Source organism: Grammomys surdaster, unplaced genomic scaffold (assembly GCF_004785775.1).
Source record: "Grammomys surdaster isolate TR1022 unplaced genomic scaffold, NIH_TR_1.0 66, whole genome shotgun sequence".
In the NCBI taxonomy this organism is placed as follows: domain Eukaryota; kingdom Metazoa; phylum Chordata; class Mammalia; order Rodentia; family Muridae; genus Grammomys; species Grammomys surdaster.
This window is the reverse complement of record NW_021604568.1, coordinates 12,380,723-12,389,652: the sequence shown is the minus strand read 5'-3', so window position 1 is coordinate 12,389,652 and position 8,930 is coordinate 12,380,723.

Genomic DNA, 8,930 nt, shown 5'->3' with positions numbered 1-8,930 from the left:
TATCTCCCAATGATGTCCAATAGTACACAATACGGTCATCATTGGACTTTAAAGAAGAGGTAAGAAGTTCTTTAGAATTTAAATAAAATACCCATTGAACATATACATGAGAAAAAATGCAAAATTGTCATCTTCACAGCAGCAGTGGGTCAGGAAAGTGGGAAGACAGTTGCAAAGGCTTTTATTATAACTTATTAGGATACATTTTTATCTTAGGCTTGGTATCCGAGCTAAAATTAACAGGCCAAAGGCTTTTTTTTTTCTGTAGCACTGGTGGTATTGGCCAAATGGTTAAGACAGCTGAGTTAGTGCTGATGGGATTGGGTAGGGATGGAGGAGGGGACAGGTTTCCATTCTAAAACTACCATCTCCAGCTGTTTTGCTCGGGATGAGGAGAGCCTAAGGGGAAAAGAGAAAATCCAGTTATAAGGAAGAGCTGAAAGTGTACATATGAGCATCTGAATGTGGGCGGTGTGTGTGTAACCTCTCCTTGTTTTTAAGCATTTCATGTGTATAGGTGTGTGTGTGTGTGTGTGTGTATGCGTACACACACAGGGAAGCTTGCAGTTGATGTCAGTATTCGTCCTCTTTGGCTCCCCCACCTTTCTTTTAGAGCCAGGGGCTCTCAATTGATCCTAGAGTTTATGATCATGACTAGACCTACTAGCCAGCTGGCTCTGGGGATCTCCTGTCTTGGTTTTCCGAGGGCGGCCACACCACCTAGCATGTACGTGGATTTCTGACAGTTTGAGCTCTGGTCTTCAAGCTTGTAGTGCAAACTCTAATCACTGGTCCACCTAACTCTCCAGCCCCTAGTTTTTAGGCATTGGTATCACTCCTTTGAAAGACACTAGGTCACTTGGTTAAGGGCCTCAACTTAGAATGTTCTGTTTTTTAAGTATTACAAAAGAAACACTGTATCTAGTCCAGACTGAAGGCTGAGAGCAAAACCACAGCAGCCCCCACCGGGCCTCAGGTCAAGGGCTTGTTACACTAGGAAGTGCTCCCTACCTACCCAGTATCTGTCCTCTTAACAGACGGTGCGGTGCGTCGCAAGCTGCAGCTTTCCTGCCTGGAGACCTCTCCACAACTTCCACCCTTCCACTTCCTTCTCGTTTTGAGCACCTAGCTCATATTCCACCTATCCCATCACCAAGTCTGCAGGCCTCTTTCTATGGCATTCAGGAACATAAGAAATTCCTTTCTGAAAAGTTGAACTTTCCCCATGCCTCTCCCACCAGACTTACGGCTTCCTGAGACTCAATACAATCTGTGGCCACAACTATGAATGTAATCACTAAGAATATTTATTTATTGGTGTGATGGGTGAAGATATTTCAGGTTTAGAGATGACAAGATAATGGAAGGGCAACGGGAGTCTCCCCACTGCCTTCAAAGCTGGGCAACCTATCTTATTTTCTCTGACCTCCAGTATTGTCATTTATGAAACAGAGGCAGCAACGGCATCCTTGATGGCTTATTTGTATGGATGAAGTGAAACAGTGGTCGCAAATCACAGCCCATGTTGGGACGCACGGCATCACCCAATAAAGCTGGGTAGTATGAGAGACCGTCTGCATGTTTAGTGAAGGAGAGGCGTCCACTGGATTGGATTCTCTCACTGTTGTTCTTTATTCCTTCCTATTCATTCCTTATCGTTATTTTAAAAACCAAATATTATTGGGGCTGGAGATGGCTCAGGGGTTAAGAGTGCTGTTCCTGCTGTTCCAGAGGACCTGAGTTCGAATCTCAGCACCCACATTTGTGTCCCTCACAACTACCTGTGACTCTGGTGCTAGAGGGATCAACACCCTTCTCTGGCCTCTGCAAACACCTGAACGGATGTACACACACTTCCAGGTTCCATACACATAAATAAAATCATCTCTCAAAGAAAGCAAATGTGTTTTAGATCAGTCTTAGATTCATCGTGAGACAGTACAGAGAGACCCCTTTTTGTCACACTGAACAAATACTGATGCATCATTGATAACCAGAGACCATACTTTTGCTAGTGATTATCTGGTACATTCTTCTGTCCAAGGATCACGGTTACCTGCTGTTCTATCTGTTTTCTTTTGCACCGATCCCAGGTCACAGTTCACTGAGGGAAGCAAAGCAGGATCTTGAAGGTGGGAACTTAAGCAGAAGACCTGAGGATTACTTCCTATTGGCTTGTTCTTCCTGGCTTGCCCGGTTTGCTTTCTTACATACCCCAAGACCACCTGCACAGGGATGGCGCCACCCACACCGGCTTAGATATTTCTACATATCATCTGCCAAGAAGACATCCCACAGACCGCCCACAGGGTAGTCTGGTGGAGACAGGTCCTCAGCCTTGGTTCCTACTTCCACATGACTCCATCTTGTATCAAAAACTAACCATCTCAGCTGTGATGTCCTGTTAGGTTGTGACAGTCTTGTACTCCATTTTTGATAATGTGGTCAGTTTTGAAGAATGTAGATCAGCTAGTCTGTGAACTGGCCCCGTACTGGTACTTCTTATCCTATTAACCCGTGGTTCTGTCCTGTCCAGCAGGACATTAAACAGGGGTCCGGGGAAGTCACCTGAAAGAGGGGGGCGGGGAAGCAGGCAAAGAGTCAAGGAAGTCACGACCTGTCTATAATCTGATCAGAACGTAATTTTTACTTTTGCACACACAGGTTATATACACAAAAAGGCAGGATGTGGGGAAAGGGATGACAAAGGAGTGTGGGTGTTCAGGGGGAATACAGATATCTTCCAGAACAGAGCGTCAGCTGGGTGAAGGTTCAGGAGACAGATCACTATGACTCTGCCTATGATTCACTTGTCTTTATCTAAGTTGGTACTATCCACCAAGGTTACCTATCTACAAGGCCTATGAGTAGCCAGGCTTGGCAGCCTTCCACCAAAGCTGTCTGTTTACAATAACTCCCAGCTATCTGTTTCAGTGTTTTTCCACAGAGACCCAAGACTTGGTGCTAGCAGGCATGTATATCAGGACTATTGCTGATTTTAGGCCTTCAGTGTATAAGCAGGGCTGCCCCTGACATGGTTCTACATTTTCAAGGGAAGAGCACAGAGGTAAAATACCATTTTTATAACATCAGATCAAAGCAACACACCAGCAAGGCAGCCTGCCGCTGTTCGAATGGACCTTGGCCCTCTGACTGGGGAGGCTTTTGCTTATATTTCTTCACCATAATGGTAATCCTTCTGCTTGTTGCTCTACTCTCTTGAAGTAAGTCACTACATGCAGAACATGCCTGAGGAGTGGAGAGTGCAGTTAGCCTTCTTGAATAGCGAGTATCTATGGGATATTTGATAATATTTGATAATAGTCCGAGTGTGAGATTCACCTCTGTTCTTTTGTTTTTCACATCCACAAAGACATGTGCATGTTTATTTTTAATTTTGGATGGTAATTTGTGTCACTTCAGTTTGTTCCCCAAATTGTTCCATCTTTGGTCATTAGAATCCTCTTCACCTTGTAGCAGGAAAAGTTAAAAAAGAACCACCAGGCTTCCTTTGCACCTGCCGCCAATTCTCTGCTCTGGCATGGTCCCTTCTTTTCCCGTGCTATTGCCAACACCATGGCAGACCCTTTGGTCCAGGGGCCCCTGAGACGTTGACACAGTTGCTACTTCCGCCCACCAACTCCGCTGCCTCATGCAACAACCATCCACCCTGTGTTCAGCCGCCACAACACCCATTTACCCGGTAGAAACAAAACTCTTGAAGCTTACAATTAACCAGTCAGATTTATATATCAACAATTCTCAAATCACAAGATGCCCACACAATAATTAGGCCAATTGATAAAGGTACAAGCTGCCACCCTAGAATAGACAAGCTATTCCAATTATTGTAACCTTATGAGATACTCATCATTACCTGTGGCTATTTAAAGCCACTCTGGTTCAGGATCTTCTCCCTGTCTGTCTTCCATCTTGATTTCTTCTCCTCCTCCTCCTCTTCCTCCTCTTCCTTCTCCTCTTCTTCTTCCTCTTCTTTTTTTCTTCCTCTTCCTCTTCCCCCCTCCTCTCTCTGCAACTCTTAGCTCCACCTCCCTTTTTCCTGTCCAATCACAGGTCTCCTTAAATACTTAAATAGATTGGACAGGGAAATTTCTGCCACACCACCTCTGCCTTATTGGTATTACAATATGCTTCAGACTTCCTTATTTAGTATATTTCCTGACCAACCCTTGATTCAGCCATTTCTCCAAGGAGTTAAATTTCTTTAGAAAAAGGTATTTAAAATTAAACTCTTGTGCTGGATGAATACTTGGCTATTGCCTATTGGATTATCATTGCTTCTAGACCCTTTCAGCTGGTACGAGGAAATTTGTGCACATGTACAAAGCCATACAACATATCTCTGTAATATTTGTACAAATGCTTTATTGGTAACCAGCTGTATATGTCTGTGTTAGGCTAAACATGATTCAAACTGATGGCTCCAACTACAATCCATGAGCAAGGTGGCTCTTCTTGTTCAGCTGCAAGCTTGCTCGTTGGTGAGAAGCTTGGTTCACTAGCATTCACCATGCTTGCGGCTTGACTGTTCAGTTCTAGTATCTGTGTTGTGGCTGATAACCTGGGTGCCTTTGTCATCTCTTTGTTTTTGCAGAGGCTTAGAACCAACCTTTTCCCTTCTGATTGGGATGTGATGGTTTCATCCTTCTGAAGGCCGTTACATCACATTCTGCACCCCATCTTGCATTTCCTTGAGTTTTTATTTACTGATTCAGATTTTCACACATTAATGTTCAGTCTCGGTTCTGTAAGGTTCATTGGGTTTTGATAAGTGCTTCCTGTCATAAATGCTTAGCAACAATGTCTTACAGATTGTCTCACTCCCTGAAAAGAATGCCCTGAGCTCCATCTATTCAAGCCTCCCTACCTTCTTTCCTGCAAGCTCCACATAGCCACTGATCTTTTTATTGTCTCTAAAGATTTGTCTTTTCCAGATGGCACATAATTGGAGTTGTATAACACGTAGATTATTCAGATGGAACTCTCTCATTAGCAACATGTATTTAAGGTTCATCCATGTCTTTTTGTGACTTGATAGAATTTTCTTTGTGTCTCTGTGTCTCTGCATCTCTGTCTGTCTGCTGGTCTCTCTCTCTCTCTCTCTCTCTCTCTCTCTCTCTCTCTCTCTCTCAATAAGAACTGCACTTAGGGCTTTGTGCATAGTAGGCAAGTGTTCAATAGCTTCTTTTTCAACCACTGAATAATATTCTGGTGTATAGATGTATCAGTTCATATACCATTTACCAACTGAAGGGAATTTTGGTTGCTTTCTATTATAATATCTGTGTACTGATCTATCTACCTGCCTATTTACCTTCTATTAGCTACATATCATTAATCCACCTACCTATCATATGTATATGTTTTTTTCATTATTGAGAAGTTCTAGGGCCTTTCATACACTGGGAAAATTTATGTGTTGTTGTTATTATTATTATTATTTATTAAATCCCAGTTCTAGTATCTATTTTTAATTAAAATTATGTTATTATTTGAAGTATATGAATGTTTTGTCTGCATGTTTGTAAGTGCAGCACATGTATCCGTGGGGCCCGAGGAGACCAGAAGAGGGTATCAGTTCTTCTCGGACTGGAGTTACAGAGGTTTGTGAGCCACCATGTAGGGGCTAAAAACAGGGTCCTCTGCAAGAGCAGCAGATGCTCTTAACTGCTGAACCAGCTCTCCAGCTCCCAGTCCCAATATATATTTTTTAACTCTAAAGAGAAAATTTTATTTTTTCTTACTAGAGAAAATTTGATCGTAGTGTTTCATTATAATCATAACAGTGCATAACAAGACAGAGTTGTAGTGATTAGGAACATATTCCAGGGCATATCTCACTGTGTATGACCCATGTCATTGGGCAGAACAAGCTTTTGAGTCCCTGTTCCCTATGACGATTAGTGGTCCCACCTCCTGATTGATTTTGAGGATCCAATGAGAAAGTACCTATAAATTGTGTTATTGTGGATTAGAGCCTTGTGTAACACCCATGTCTTTCAATCCAACCTGAATCATTAAAAAAAATGTCATCTCAGTGTTACTGAGATTAGTTCACTTACTATGCTATCCGACCAGCACAGTGGTGCTTTCTTGCTTCCTGCGCGCGGGTGGGGTGGTGGAGGACACACCTTTCTCAAAAAGAGAAGAAAAAGAGCACCGGCCCAGGAGGTGCAGGAAAGCCAAAATAAACAGGGCCGGGCGCCCCCCCCCCCCCGCCGAGTGAATAGGGTAAACCTTCGGGGTCAGGGTGCCATCTCCAAAGAGAGACAGGCACTGAGAATTTCCTAGAGTCTCAGACCTACCTGCATGTTTTGCCAGCAGGTGGCAGTGTGGTTCTTTGGAGTGAGCAGAGACTCTGCCAGCAGACCGGGGAAAGAGGTGGATTACAGAAACCCTGTGGGACCCCAAGGGGACCCCAGGAAATCTCTGACACAGGTGCTGCCACATGGCTGCCACTCACTGTCCCTTGAAAGCTCAGTGTACGCAGCCCAAGACTGTAGGCAGGAGGAGAGGGAGAACTCATTTAATGACCTGGACTGAAGCGCCGGCTCTGATGAGCCCCTCAAGCCGTACGATAACAGAGATTGCATTGGACCGGTCTCAGTGTGTGTCAGCTACGGTACATGGCTTATGTTGTAAATTATCACTGGGCGGCATCTGTAGAACTTCTCTAGCATGGCCTGGCTAGGTCTTGGTGCTCTATCACACTGACACTGTACCTGACTTGGATTTGTCCCAGTAACGGGTGCGTCTGCTTAGCTGGGAGGACAGACCATCTTCGGCTCTGGCTGCGGCGGTCACTATGATGGGAAGTCAGGGCAACATTGCTTCCTACCCCTTTTTATCGTCACCATCAACAATATCACCTTTCTGCTGTCCCCTGAGACTAATGGGACTCAGGGTAGACTCCATTCCCTGCGATGGGAAGAAGAAGGTGTTTTCTGTTGTCCTCTCTCCCCTTTACATAAAGCTGTGCAGGTACCCTTGGGACCCAGGAGAGGGTTGGGGTCCCTTGGAGCTGGAGATACAGGCAGCTGTGGGCTGCCTCATAAGTGTGCTGGGAACTGAACTCTGGACCTCTGGAAGAGCAGCAAGGGCTCTTAATCACTGAGACATTTCCCCTCACCCCCAGTCATTTTCTGTATTATTATTATTTTTTTGCTGTGTGTTTTTTACTTTTCAGCCTTGGGGTTAAACCCCACAAATTCATAATTCTTTGTTGAGACCTCAGTGACCCAGTGGAATGATTGCCTTTGTCCTATGATCAGCCACTGTCTTTAATCTTGGCTTTGCTGTCATGACATTCTGGCTCTGCTTACCCTCTGTCCACCTCTTTAGTGCCTGTAGAGATTCCTTGGCTGTCTCTCTATCTTTGGAACTGTTCCCACCTAGGCCCCAGGACCATGACCATCCTTCATCAGGCTGATTCTGAGTTGTTTCTGCCCCTCTGGTTCCCCTGGTGTGGTGCCTGTTCTAAGAAAGAACATCTAGACACAGATACTAAGCTTGTGGACGTTACGCTTGATCACGCTTATCTACCACACGGCCTCGGCCTACTGCCCTGGGCTTCTCCTAAAGAGCACACAGAGAGGCAGAGCGTCGTAATCATTTATTGTGTTAAATACCTCTTAAGAGTCCATGTCCTTTAAAAATACTGCACTGTCATTCCATCATTAAAAAACTCCTATTTCACATAACAAAAAGCTAAAGCCGATAAAAAAAGAGAAATGACATATTCAAGGTTGCACAGCCAGGAAATGATGGAGCCAGGAATTTCAGCTGGCAATCCGACCCTGGAGACTGGGCTGGAATCCGAGAGGCAGTCTACGCTCCTCATCTCATAGCGTGGATGCCAGACTCACGCAGGCAGCTGCCATTTTCAAACTTGGCTGTGAGTCCCAGCGAGCAGAGGTGGCACTCTGGTGATCCTGTTATGAAGGAAATTGTATTTGCCATCACTGGGTCAAGGGAGAGCTGGTGTTGAATTCTAGCTGCCCCTTGATGATGAGATGGCAGAAAGCAAGGACAGTGGAGTGTCAGGATTCATATGGATCAACTGGGAAAAGGTCACTATTCACCCACCTGTACTACAAGTGTATGTTTAGAGCACGCACAGACACACTCACACACACACAGGCACACACACACACACACACACACAGACACACAGGCACAGAGACACACACACACAGATATAGACACACACACACAGACCCACAGGCACACACAGACACACACACAGACACACAGAGACACACACACACAGACACACACACAGATATAGACACACACACAGGCACACACACAGACACACACACACAGGCACACACACAGACGCACACATACAGAGATAGACACACACACAGATATAGACACACACACAGACACACAGACACAAACACACACAGACACAGACACACACAGACACACACACAGACACACACAGACACACACACAGACATATACACACAGACACATACCCACAGACACACACACAGACACAGACACACACAGACACACACACAGACACAGACACACACAGACACACACACAGACACACAGACAGAGACACAGACACACACACACACACACACACACACACACACACACACACACACACCAGTTGACCTGATGCTAATTGGCAGAAATGCTTCCCACTGTCTTGCCAACCATGCCTCATTAATTAAAATGTAAAGTTCCCGGTGACTTTAAAATTAAAGAGTGAAGACATAATATCTTGTGAAGCAGACGTGAAGGGTAGTTATTTTTATTTCTGGATGACTTTGACTTGCTTGTTAAGTGGAAGGCAGCAAGAGAGCCTTCTGAGTTGCTAGTTATGTTTCCTTTCTTTGTATATTCTGTTTGTGAAACTCCGGAGAAATATATATGTATTTTCCCATCTGCAC